Source organism: Dendropsophus ebraccatus, chromosome 6, assembly GCF_027789765.1.
Source record: "Dendropsophus ebraccatus isolate aDenEbr1 chromosome 6, aDenEbr1.pat, whole genome shotgun sequence".
NCBI lineage: Eukaryota > Metazoa > Chordata > Amphibia > Anura > Hylidae > Dendropsophus > Dendropsophus ebraccatus.
The window spans coordinates 56,364,862-56,379,306 of NC_091459.1; positions in this window are offsets into that span (position 1 = coordinate 56,364,862).

Consider the following 14,445-nt stretch of genomic DNA (forward strand, 5'->3'; position numbering starts at 1 on the left):
GACTATTGTTTTAAATGGCTGTTATTTGCTGTTAAACCACGGCCATCCAGTTAGAACAGCCATGATTTTGACAGTGTGTGAACATAGCCTTATAAAGGACTGTTCAATATCCTATATAGTGCCACTGTGAAGTATACTGAAGATGTATCAGCAGAGCCCTCCAGCAACATACTGCAATTCCAGGAGAAAGTCTTTCTGTATAGCCACATCTGTTAGTCACCATTTCTCAGTAGCACAGGAATCAAAACTTTGCCGTAAATGTAGGTGTGTATGTCAAAGGATAATTGTTATATACTAAATGGAATGGATCTAGATTTGACTAAACTGATAACAAAAGAAAATTGCCTCTCTAATACGTCTTAATACGTCTTAATCTAATCACTAATCAATCTGGTTGGCAATCAATTGGGGTCATCCATAGCATTGATAGTATATAATGTGGGGTTACTCTCACAATCACAGACCAGTGTAATTTCCACCAGTCCAAGTTTTTCACATACAGTGGGGAAAATAAGTATTGGAAACGCTGCGGATTTGGCATGTTTTGCCATCTACAAAAATATAGAGGTGTATAATTTTTATCTTAGGTACACTTCATCTGTGAGATACACAATCTATAATAAAATTCCATTTCGTCCATTGCCCTAACAGTTGTTGCCTTCTCACCAAGCTGCTTGCCTATGGTCTTATAGCCCATTTCTGCATTGTGAAGGTCTACAATTTTGTCCCTGGTCTCCGAGAGACAGAATTCTTGCTGGTTGCTCAGTGATCAACTACTTATTTCATGGAATAAAATGTGAATTCAGTATTTAAAAATTATACATCATGATTTTTCTGGATTTTTTAAAAAAATAGCTTCTGTCTCTCACAGGTGAAGTGTACCAATATTAAAAACGATACACCTCTTTATTCTTTGTAGGTAGGAAAACTTGCAGAATGTGGCAATGTATCAAATACCTATTTCCCCCACTGTATGTATAAAATCAGTTTCAGGACCCTGTTGTTTTATCAACAGTCTCTTTTCAGCTTGAGTCATTTTATACAGGTTCCCACTCATTGCCCACTTCCCACCATCATTTTGGCAACAACCTCTCTCTTTCCCTGCTCTTAGCTCACTCCTTAAAGGGAACCTGTCACCAAGACAATGCTGTCCAATCTATTACCATCACGTTATAGAGCAGGAAGAACTGAGCAAAGACCAGTGGGCGGTGTCACTCAATGGACTGGACTTTTTAACATGGAAACATCAGAGATTTCAATCAATAGAGTTATACTGAATCTTTTTCTATAAAGATATATATGTATCAATCTGCTCAGCTCCTTCTATTCTATAACATGATGCCGATAGCTTAGGTAGCATTTTCATGGTGATGGGTTTCCTTTAATGATCCATGATGTTTATTTTCATCATGGGGCTATTAAGGGGATTTTGAAAGGGCTAAAACTAACAGTGGCATCCAAATGTCCTTAGAGAATGTAATTGTGGTGCAATAGCACAGATCAGTTCCCCGTGGTGTGATCACAAAATCTGTTGCTAGTGCAGACCAAGGCTTCTGCTAGGACTCCCATGGTCGCCTGACTCAGTGATACAGCCTGCTTACAGGAATCTGGATCAAACTACCCATGGAGAAAGCATCCCATTACCCTACTGATCTGTATATATATAAACTTTCGTACAGCTAGAGATAGTGAGTTGGCTTTTCTCTTGCTTACAAAAAAAAAAAAAAGAAATTGGCACAATATGAGATTGTTGCAAAGAATAGACACATTGGGGGAGATTTGTGAAGGCTGTGGCCAGGGCGTACGCCAGGGAGAAGGGGCAGATTCGAACCTTCCTTCTGCCGTATTCCCCTCTTACCTGATTGGAGGGCAGGGGGGGCGCGGCCAAGCGGTGAGGAGGCATAGCCTCCTCCTGTGCCTGATTTCGCATGATTTACGCCTGTTCAAAGGCACAAATCATGGATGAAATCTACACCTTCTGAGGAGGGTGGGGCGTATTTAAGGCCGGTCTTCATAAATGTCCCCCATTGAGGGTTGCAAGTGACCCAGTGTGTTTTAAAGATATTTTTCTCTTTGGTTGGTCAGCCGACAAGCAAACATTTGCTTGATTCTTGGCTGATCGCTTTCTTTGTTACATGGATCTGCCTGATTTGGCCTGATTCAGCAGATAATCGCTCTGTGTAATGGGGCCTTTACCCATAAAAGCATTAAAGTATACCTAGCTCCATCTCTCCAATACCTAGATTGATTGTAAATATTCTGTTTTACAATTCAACCAAAAGCTAGAGATTCCAACAACCATGAGTTCTAAATTGTAGACTTTACAGTAGACTGTTTTTGCCCCCACAAAGTTGCCCTACTGTACATTATATAGCATTGACAAGAAATTAATCCCATATATGAGTCTACAGAGTAGTTACTGATACAGCAAGGCCCTCATAAACAGCTCTTCTATAGTCCTGCAATGCTCTATGATAACAGAAATTAATATTAGAGCAGTCAATCAACAGCCCTCAAATGTGTTCCTTTTGCTCTTGACCTTGGATCTGCTCTTGACTATCAATTACCTTAGGTGTCAAATAATGTCCTCCAGATTCTGCCCGCTACCCACAGTCAGCGCTCGCATTTCTACGCCAATCTCTGAAGCTGCTCAGCCAATCACTAGCCGAGATGCAACAGTACCGCGGCCAGTGGCCTGTCACTTCAGACACCGGGTCAGAAATGCGAGCAGTGAATGCAGGAAACCTGGGAGCTTGGACAGGTAAGAATAGCATTGCTATTACACACATTAATGCACGGCCAGCGGTCCATGATTTTTAAGGTAGCTTATAAGACACGATCAGCTGATGATGGTTTTCATTGGCTGATCATTGCCTTTATTACACGAGAAGATAATCTGCCGAGTCAGGGGTGCAGATTAGGGCTGCAAGTCCTTACCCTTGTCCTGACAGTTCCAAACATGTTTTTCCGCCATTGATCCTCTGTGGGAGTTGGCTGACCAGATGCAGGGTCTTAGTCAGAAAAAGGTAGAAAAAAAGCAGTATCAGGGGGTCTCTCCAGACACAGGCCTTGGTGGCATCACCTGTCTCTCCACTACCAGAGCCTAAAATTAACTCCTTCCCCATCACAAATTATGGACATTAATGCCCAAGTAATTTTTTTCATTCTTCCATGGTCGCCTCCCAAGTGGTATAATCCTTTATTTTTCCATCAACATAGCCATATGAGGGCTTCTTTTTTGTGGGACCATTTTTTTTTTTGGGGGGGGGGGCAAATTGACAAAATACATCAATTCTAGCTTTTTCTTTACTTTTTTTTCCATGTTCACTATGCGGGATAAAAACATTAAATAATGTTATTGATTCTCAGCTCTTGGTAGATACAGTGGGGGCTTGCACTCCTGTAATCCTCACATGGAGGGCCTGCAATTTCTTATTTTAGGCCAGCTGTGAAAGGCAGCAGCCCAGAATAAAGACCCTTTATGACCACCATAAAAAGGCTTGTCGGCAGTCATTAAGAGGTTAAGCTACTGTACCTGAGTGCATTCATGGTGAGAGAATACTTTTTGTTTCTTTCTCTTAATTTACCATCAGATAAGCACTCACAAGAGTGAGTATAATAATGTCCCTACTGAGAGTCGATCACAAAGACTGGGCCTTTTCTCTCCCACCTTATGCGCCAAAACTACATACAGTTGGTACTGATATTTTTCAGCACTATTATTGTACAATGAAACTGATAGAGCCGCCTTAGTAGAATTGTGCAGAGCTCTGAAAATGGTTTTGTTGCATCCCAAAGGAATGGCTTCACATTTAGGTGTAAATTTTGCCAGGGCCTTTCTGACTAAAAGACCTTCTAGTTAACAATGATCCCCCAGAGACGGTATAGGCCACCATGAACTTAGCTGTTAGATTTGATAGATGACTCAGGAACAAAAAGGGGAACAGACCACTTCCTCCCATTCTAAGAGTCAGAACTCTTGAATTTTTCTATCTACAGGGCTATATAAGGGCTTGTTGTTTCTAATACCAACTGTACTTTGTAGTGACACCCTACAACATGGGTCTCCAAACTGCGGCCCTCCAGCTGTTGCAAAACCACAATTCCCATCATGCCCAGACAGCTAAAGCTTTGGATTTGGCTGTCCAGTCATGATGGGAAATGTAGTATTGCAACAGCTGGAGACCCATGCCCTACAATGAACCATAAAGTATATTTATATTTAGCAAAAATATTCCTATAACTTTTTTATTTTCATGCCGGCAAAGCGCCATTATGTGTAGTTTTTATCATTATCATTTTGGTATACATTACTCTTAAGACTTTCTATTCAATTTTATATGAGATGATTTAAAGCAATAATGGTCTTCAGATTGGTACCTACAACTGGCAATCTGGACGATAAGCTGTTTGGTAGAGTGGCTGCACAGGCACCTATGACAGTGAACGGTGCTGGAAGCCCTGTGCTGTCTGTTGTGCAGAGGTGACACTGGGTTACTGCAGCTTGGCTCCTGTTAAATTGGAAGGGAGCTCAGCTACATTAAAGGGGTTATCCGATTTAAACTTATTTGTCCCGTATCCACAAGACATGGAAAAAGTATAAGATTGTGGGGGTCTGACCTCTGGCTTGGAGGTGCGTAAAGATCAGAATACATTGTTTATGTTATCCCCATGTGCAGCAACATATCAAAAGTTATTTCTGAGTGGAATAACTGGGCGCCAGCAATGCACAATAGACAATGCAGGGCTTCCAACATTGTTCATTATGTACAGGTGCAGTGACTCCACCTAACAGCTCATTGGCCGAGCCTCTGCGCCAATCAATGATGTGGATATGGTGTGCTACCAATATATTAAATCCCTTTAATACCTGTCAGTGTGTTCTGTACAGCTCTGCAAATGTCATGTACACAAGACATCAGGAGAAGCAGCGGTTTATTAGAATCTAATGGGATGTGGCTGGTATAACAGTGATGCCTGGGTGCCAGTGTGGGACAGGACACATTACAGCCAGCGTCAGCTACAAAGCGCCAATAATCCTACATGAGCTGTGAGCATTCAGGTAGAGGACGCCATTTTATTCAGGTAGAGGACGCCATTATATTCAGGTAGAGGACGCAATTATATTCAGGTAGAGGACGCCATTCTATTCAGGTAGAGGACGCCATTATATTCAGGTAGAGGACGCCATTATATTCAGGTAGGGGGCGCCATTATATTCAGGTAGAGGAGGCCATTATATTCAGGTAGAGGACGCCATTCTATTCAGGTAGAGGACGCCATTCTATTCAGGTAGAGGACGCCATTATATTCAGGTACAAGACGCCATTATATTCAGGTAAAGGATGCCATTATATTCAGGTAGAGGACACCATTCTATTCAGGTAGAGGACTCCATTATATTGAGGCAGAGGACTCCATTATATTGAGGTAGAGCACGCCATTATATTGAGGTAGAGGACGCCATTATATTCAGGTAGAGGACGCCATTCTATTCAGGTAGAGGACTCCATTATATTGAGGCAGAGGACTCCATTAAATTGAGGTAGAGCACGCCATTATATTGAGGTAGAGGACACCATTCTATTCAGGTAGAGGAGGCCATTCTATTCAGGTAGAGGAGGCCATTATATTCAGGTAGAGGAGGCCATTCTATTCAGGTAGAGGACGCCATTCTATTCAGGTAGAGGACGCCATTCTATTCAGGTAGAGGACGCCATTATATTCAGGTAGAGGACGCCATTACTACTAGAGATGTGAGCGCAGTGACTGTCCTTGTTATTGTCCTACAAGCCCTGCTGCTCATTTCCAGCCAATAGGTAAAAGCAGAAAGCTTTCTCCTGTGCAGCCCCTTCCCCCTCCATGTGCACACAGTTTACGTGCAGCTCAAAGAGCATTATTGACCTGCCACTTCCTCCCCCTCATCCCACATCTGCCTGACTGCTCAGCATTAACCCTGTGCGGCGCGGCCGTGACGTCACCGCCTGCACACATGGCAGAGCATGAGCCCGGCCCGAGCTGTGGACGTGACGGCCTCCCCTCCTCCCTCTGCTGCTATTTAAATAGATGTTGACGACACGTGGGACACGTCAGGCCTGGATTGTCCTCAGCAGTCTCTGCTATCTCCAGGGAGAGGGAGACACACTGAGGGAAGTGTGCAAAAAACCGGTTTGTGCAAGTGAGCTGAGTGACTCACACAACCCAAACCCAGAGCCCAGAGCTGACAGCCTAATACATGTGCTTTATTGTCCCCAGGATCCAGTAAACACAATGTATGGAAGGTGATTTGTGCGCCTGCTGGCAGCATTGTTGTGCGCATCAATAAGGAATGACATTGTCTGCCTGCCCAGCACTATGGCTGGCACAGGAGCGCAGTCACGTGCTCGCCCCGCCTCTCCACCTCTTCTCCATGTGTGCTTGTTTATATCCCCGCTTAACCCTTTGGGCACCAGGCTAATTCTCAGATTTAGTCAATGAAAAGGTATCCCCTATGGACAGAGGATGATTTTAAATTGTGGAATATCCCTAACTTTCCAACAGTGGTAACTTTTTTTTAATTTTCTGAGCTTTTTTTTTATTTTATTTTGTGAAATAAGTCATATTATTTAATGTACCATTTATATAGTCTTTATTATATTTTATTACTTTTTATATATTTTTTTTATTTGCTTTGCAACACCAACAACTCATTTTGTGTACAACATGTACAAACTAAATATTTACACACTTGCCACATACATGGACATACTTATACACACTCTCATAGATAGATTTCATATACACTCTTGCGTGTTCTTGCATGCTTGGGCTATGTTCACACTACCTATGAGACCGGCCGTTCCATGACCTGGCCGGGTCACGGAACGGCCGATCTCTGCTAAGATCATCCCGGCTAGTACTTAAAAGGGGTTATCCAGCATGGGGGCTATTTTTAGATCTGGCCGGAGAGGAGGTGGCTGAAAGAAAAGACGTCCACTCACCTCCCCAGTTCCAGCGGCGGGTCCCTCATCGCGGCGCTCTTGTGCCCGGTTCCCGGACATCTCAGGTCCGCTCAGCCACTCAGTGAAGGAGGTGGGATCCCGGATCAACGGTGAACGTTGTAAACAAAAAGCGGTAAAAAAACTCAGAGATTGCTTTTTTAAATTACATTTTATGTATAAAAAATTTATAAAAATTGATCAATACGTCTGATCTAGAAAAAAACATTACTAATAAAAACTAGAGATCATGGGGCAAAAAATTATGCCCCATACAACCCCATAGGTAAAAAAAAAAGCGCTATAAAAATCGTAAAACGTTAGAAAACCTAGTAAACATGCATATCGCTGTGTTCAGACTGACCTATAGAATAAAGAAAAAAAATGTCAGTTTTACCATAAAGTGCATTATGTAAACATGGAACCCCCCAAAATTTGCGGAATCACATTTCTTGACTCAGATTAACCCCATAAATTATATTTTGGGGTTTTCATCATTCATTTTATGGTAGATCAAAATATATCATTACAAAGTACACCTGTTCCTGAAAAAAACAAGACCTCACCTGGCCCTGTAGGTGGAAAAATAAAAGCGTTATGGGCCTTAGAAGGAGGAAAAAGCGAAAACGCAAAAGGGACAATTGGCGCGGTCCTTAAGGCCATTTCAGGCTCTGTCCTGATATCTTCAAGTAGTTGAAATGAACAGAAGCTAAACTGCAGGAACCAGGCCCGGCCACTATGCAGTGATCAGAGCCAGCTGCTCCAACATATAATGGTGGTTTTCCACGGAACGATTTATCGTTCGAATTTGCATGATAACGATCGAATTTGAACGATAATCGTATGTGTAAATGCCGCAAACGATTAAGCAACGAGCGAGAAATCGTTCATTTTGATCTTTCAACAAGTTCTCAAATCGTCGTTGATCATTCGCAAAAAATTCGCAGATCGTTCCGTGTAAACATTCTTTCAACGATTTCACCTATGTGGGAGATAGGCTTAAGCGATTGCAAAACGATCGCATAACGATTTTTCCGTACGATGTATCGTTCCGTCTAAACGCTGATCGTTATAAAAAAAAACATTGTTCATTCAAAATCGTTAATCATGCGATTGGGCGAATTATCGCTCCGTGTAAAACCGCCATAAGTCCAGTCATGGCAGCCCCACTGATCAGCTGATTAATGGCAGTGCAGGGTGCAAGCACCACTCCATTTACTGGTTTATGGACTATTTTAACCCCTTAAGGTCAAAGCCAATTTTCGTTTTTGCGCTTTTGCTTTTTCCACTTTATGTTTAACCCCTTAACGACAACAGGCGTACATTTACGCCCTCACTGCCTGGGACTTAACGCAGGAGGACGTAAATGTACGCCCTGGTGCGGTCCCGGGCTATGGAGCGGGCTCACGAGCTGAGCCCGCCCCATAGCGGGTTAGGACCGGCTGCTATCTGCAGCCAGGCCCTCACCCTCAACGGCGGGCCACCGCCGCAACGTTTAAGTATAAGTGACCGGAGCATCTCCTGTCACTTAGCGATCGGGACCCCCACAGCCTGTCTGCAGGGGTCCCGATCGCATTTCCTGACTGCCGGAGGTCTCTTACCTTTCTCCGTGCAGTCCTCGGATCGGTCCTCTGATTCAGCCTGCCACAGGCAGGCTGAATCAGAAGATCGCAGATAACACTGATCCCTGCAATGCTATGGCATAGCAGGGATCACTGTCTGCAATGTAATGTATGTAAGTGATAGGGAACTATAAAAGTGTAAAAAAATAAATCAATAAAAGTTTTACAAAGTGCCCCAAAGCCCCTCCCCCAATAAAAGTGAAAATCACCCCCCCTTCCATTTCATACATAAAACACATAAAAAGTAATAAAGTTAATTAACATATAATACACCGTAGCGTGTGTAATCATCCGATCTATTAAAATAAAACAATACTTTTCCCGCACGGTGAACGGCGTGAAAACAAAAGCGATAAAAATACGCAGAGATTGCTTTTTTTATGACATTTTATGTATAAAAAATTAATAAAAAGCAATCAATACGTTTGATCTAGAAAAAAATGTTACTAATAAAAACTAAAGATCATGACGCAAAAAACGACACCCCATATGACCCTGTAGGTGAAAAAATAAATGTGCTATGGGAGTTACAATAGGACCATTTTAAATATGCCTATTTGCAAAAAAAAAGTTTTACTACTAATAAAAATAGTAAAACGTTAGAAAACCTAGTAAACCTGTATATCGCTGTGTTCAGACTGACCTATAGAATAAAGAAAAAATGTCAGTTTTACCGCAAAGTGGATTACGTAAACATGGAACAAGCCCCCCAAAATTTGCGGAATCGCATTTTTTGACCCAAGTTCACCCCATAAATTTTATTTTGGGGGTTCCGTAATTTATTTTATGGCAGACTGAAAGATGCCAGTACAAAGTACAGCTGTTCCTGAAAAAACAAGCCCCCAAATGGCCCTGTAGGTGGAAAAATGAAAGAGTTATGGGTCTTAGAAGACGAGGAGGAAAAAACGAAAACGCAAAAGTGACAATGGCCCTGTCCTTAAGGCTCTGTCCTTAAGGGGTTAAAAGTCCATTGCGCTTGCATTTTTTCACCTAGAGACTTATATGAGCGCTTATTTTTTGCGAAACCAATTGTACTTTGCAATGGCAGGCATCATTTTTCCATAAAATATGCTGCGAAACCGGAAAAAAATCATTTGCGCTGTCAAATTGAAGAGAAAAAAAAGGAATTTGTTTTGATTTCGGGGAGTTTTGCATTTACGCTGTTCGCCCTATGGTAAAACTGACTTGTTATGCATGTTCCTCAAGTCGTTTACGATTACAACAATATGTATAACTTTTATTTTATTTGATGGCTTTTAAAAAATTCAAACCATTGTTAACAAATATATGTTCCTTAAAATCGCTGTATTCCCAGGCTTATAGCGCTTTTATCCTTTCGTCTATGGGGCTGTTTGAGCCTTGATTGCGCATATACGACTTTTTGATCACTTTTTATTACATTTTTTCTGGATTTGATGCGACCAAAAATGCACAATTTTGCACTTTGGAATTTTTTTGCGCTGACGCCGTTTACCATGCGAGATCAGGAATGTGATAATTTAATTTAATTTAATTTATAGCCTCGATACCAAATAGTTTATTTATTTGTTTATTTATTAATTTTATTAGGGGAGGGAATTTCTTATTAATAAAAACACTTTTTTACTTTTCTTTTTACATCAACTAAAAGTCCCCCTGGGGGACTTGTATATACACAGCAAAGATCCATTTGATCGGTGATAGATTGCTTTGGGCCACAGCAATCTATTGCCGATCCGGGATCAGCGTCATTGCGACGCTGAGGCCCGGCATGGGCAGAAGAATGGATCTCCCCCGTGGCACCATGACGTACCAGGTACGTCATGTGTCGCTAAGGGGTTAAGGATCATTATTTAACTCCTTTAATATTAATAATAAAAATAAATTTATTTGTATAGCGCCAACAGATTCCGCAGCGCAGGTTTTATAAAGTTAAACAAAACCTGTCACGCTGGGGACAAGGATAAAACCCGCCTTACCCCATAGTAAAGATTTGAACGCTCCTGCTGGGCACTTTGTAGAGGAATCCGCACTTCATTATGCTAATTAGCAGAATCTGACATTCATATGAAATCACTGATCAGTATCAGTACAACACTGTGTCTAGTACAGTTAAAGGAGAACTGTGGCTGGAAACCAATTATTCCGAATGCCCGGGTAGGTGGTGGATGAAGACAATAACATCCACTTACCTCCCCTGCTGCCACCCGCATTCAGCCACTTCAGTCCCCTGACACTTCTTGGTCTTGAGACGGGACTTGGGATGGTACATGGCAGGCCCACATGGGCAGGCATAGGCAGGACACAGCTACGACTCCTAAATCATTTCTTTATGCTATTGGTCCCGCTGTTTTTGAGCAATCTGATTAAGATCAAATATGATAATCAGCTCCTTAGGCCCTACAGAGCACCCCCTTCGTCCACATTTACTATACATATTCATCAGGGATGCCCAAAGAAGTCCTGTCGGGTGGGTGCTGGATAGGTGGCCGGGGGCGCGTGGAGGTCGCGCGGGTATGACAGGGGAAGGGTCCCTGAGCTATGGAAGAACGGCAGCAAGGAGAGAGGCAGGAGCGGTGGCTGTTAAAACTTGCTATAAACGGCTGCTTTACATAGTAGGTGTCCTTGAATGAGGATGCAGACGGGACAAAGGTGGAGTAATGCCCCCACTGCTCCTAAGGAGCTGATTAACATATTTAATCAATCAAATTGCTCAAAAACAGCGAGACTGACAGCAAAAAGAAGACCAACATGAGGTACACAGCGACGGGGATATCAAAAGGTTTGTTTGCTAAATAGAGATTAACAAACCTTTGTGTATTAGTTTTCTGTTATATGAAAATGGTTGGTTTGTCTGCAGTGCATCCTGACTTACACCCTGAAGCTGCTGAAAATCCTCACTGCCTGCTCCTCCCCATCTCCAGTGCTCTGTCCTCCCCCTCCCTTCTGAGACACAGGTCACATGATCTCTGTCTCTTCTGTTGCCAGGCAAGTTGTAACACTTTATCTGTAACCTCACCCACTACTGACCTCACACACTGGGAAACAACAGTGACAGCCTCCTGAACAGTATAAGGGAAAGGAGACATTGTTGTTTCATCTCTCTCTTGAATCTATCTATCCTACACATATATACGTGTGTATTTACACATAGATACATATGCATAGTCATATATATATATATAGAGAGAGAGAGACAGACAGAGATCATAATTTAGCAAAGGGAGCAGGGTAATGTGTGATGTGTGCTGCTTAGAAAACTTGGTGTGGTGTTTTCGGCAGATAATGTAGTGCTTTTGCTTAGGAGTGGCGGCCTTCTGCCCCTTTTTTTGTACAATAAATACACTCCATTGTGTTTACTGTGCAGAGCAGGTGGAGCCAATGTTGGGCGGATACCACAAGAAAGGGGTGAATGTATGCTGGGAGCAGGGCCGTTTCTATAGGCGGGCGGGCCGGGCGACCGCACGGGGCGCCGACAGCTAGGGGGCGCTAGTGTCACCCCCTGCCGCCCACCCGGCCGCCCCATCATCTGCCCCTCTGGCCGCCCCTCCGCCTACCCAATCATCTGCCCCTCCGCAGCTGCCGTGGCGCCACCCGCCCGCAGCTCTGCTTAGCTTGTGGCCGGAGGCTGCATTCTGCCTCCGGCCACTAGAGGCCGCTCTCTCCCCCCCAGAGCTTCAGCACAGGAGTGACGTCACTCCTGTGCTTGTGCTCAGAGCCGGGAGAGAGGACGCGGGACGCATGACCTGCTGTGGTGCATTGAGGTGAGTATAACTGTTTGTTGTTTTATACAGAGAGCCTGGGGAGATGCCTACATGGGATAGGGGGGGATCTATCAGGGGAGATGCCTACATGGGATGGGGGGGATCTAACAGGGGAGATGGCTGCATATGGGGGGGGGGAAATCTAACGGGATATGGCTGCATATGGGGGGGATCTAACAGGGGATATGGCTGCATATGGGGGGGATCTAACAGGGGAGATGGCTGCATATGGGGGGGATCTAACAGTGGAGATGGCTGCATATGGGGGGGATCTAACGGGAGATGGCTGCATATGGGGGGGATCTAACAGGGGAGATGGCTGCATATGGGGGGGATCTAACGGGAGATGGCTGCATATGGTGGGATCTAACAGGGGAGATGGCTGCATATGGGGGGATCTAACAGTGGAGATGGCTGCATATGGGGGGGATCTAACGGGAGATGGCTGCATATGGGGGGGATCTAACAGGGGAGATGGCTGCATATGGGGGGGATCTAACGGGAGATGGCTGCATATGGGGGGATCTAACAGGGGAGATGGCTGCATATGGGGGGATCTAACGGGAGATGGCTGCATATGGGGGGATCTAACAGGGGAGATTGCTGCATATGGGTGGGATCATACGGGAGATGGCTGCATATGGGGGGGATCTAACGGGAGATGGCTGCATATGGGGGGGGATCTAACAGGGGAGATGGCTGCATATGGGGGGATCTAACAGGGGAGATGGCTGCATATGGGGGATCTAACAGGGGAGATGGCTGCGTATGGGGGGGATCTAACAGGGGAGATGGCTGCATATGGGGGGAATCTAAAAGGGGAGATGGCTGCATATGGGGGGGATCTAACAGGAGAGATGGCTGCATATGGGGGTATCTAACGGGAGATGGCTGCATGGGGGGTATCTAACGGGAGATGGCTGCATATGGGTGGGATCTAACGGGAGATGGCTGCATATGGGGGGGATCTAACAGGGGAGATGGCTGCATATGGGGGGGATCTAACGGGAGATGGCTGCATATGGGAGGATCTAACAGGGGAGATGGCTGCATATGGGGGGATCTAACAGGGGTGATGGCTACATATGGGGGGGATCTAACGGGAAATGGCTGCATGGGATGGGGGGATGTAACAGGGGAGATGGCTGCATATGGGGGGGATATAACAGGGGAGATGGCTGCATATGGGGGGATCTAAATAATAGGGGATATGGCTGCATGGGGGGTATCTAACAGGGGAGATGGCTGCATATGGAGGGATCTAAATAATAGGGGATATGGTTGCATGGGGGGGATCTAACAGGGGAGATGGCTGCATGGGGGGGATCTAACAGGGGAGAGGGCTGCATGGGGGGGATCTAACAGGGGAGATGGCTGCATGGGGGGTATCTAACGGGGATGGCTGCATAGGGGGATTCAAATAACAGGGGAGATGGCTGCATGAGAGGGGGTAAGGGGGAGGGGGTCCTACATAGGGTAGATGCCTAAATCGGGGTGAGGGGGCTAAATCATAGTGGGGATGCCTACATAGCAGGTGAGTAGGGCTAACTAACAGAGAAGATGTCTAAAAGAGGCACGGGGCTAACTACCAGGGGGAGTGCCTACCATGGGGATGCTATCTGCTGAGGGGGCTAACTAACTACTTAAACTGCCATGTCTCCCACATTGGGGGTTACTATATATAGGGGGGGATGTTTAACTATCAGGGAGATTACTTACAGGGGTTATGGCTAAATGCCTAAGGGGGTGGGTGCTAACTTACGGGGAATTACCTAAAGAGGGAATACTACATACTGGTGGGCTTACTATTGGGGGGATCCCTACCTGCTACGTGCTGTGGAGATTAGCTACATTGCGGACATTGCGGGCAACCTGCACAGAGAGGCCTAACTTCTATACAGATGCACACAGGGGGACCTGTGGACACTATTACTATATGGGGGTACAGCAGGGGATCCTACATACAGGGAGCAAGCCACATACCTACTGACTTTACTGCAGGTGACACAAATAAAGTGGAAGTTGTTGAAAAAGTGCGGAGCCTAAGATGTTTGTCTCGCAGATTCAGAAGAGATGAATTGTAGCTGCAAGAAATCATCATGG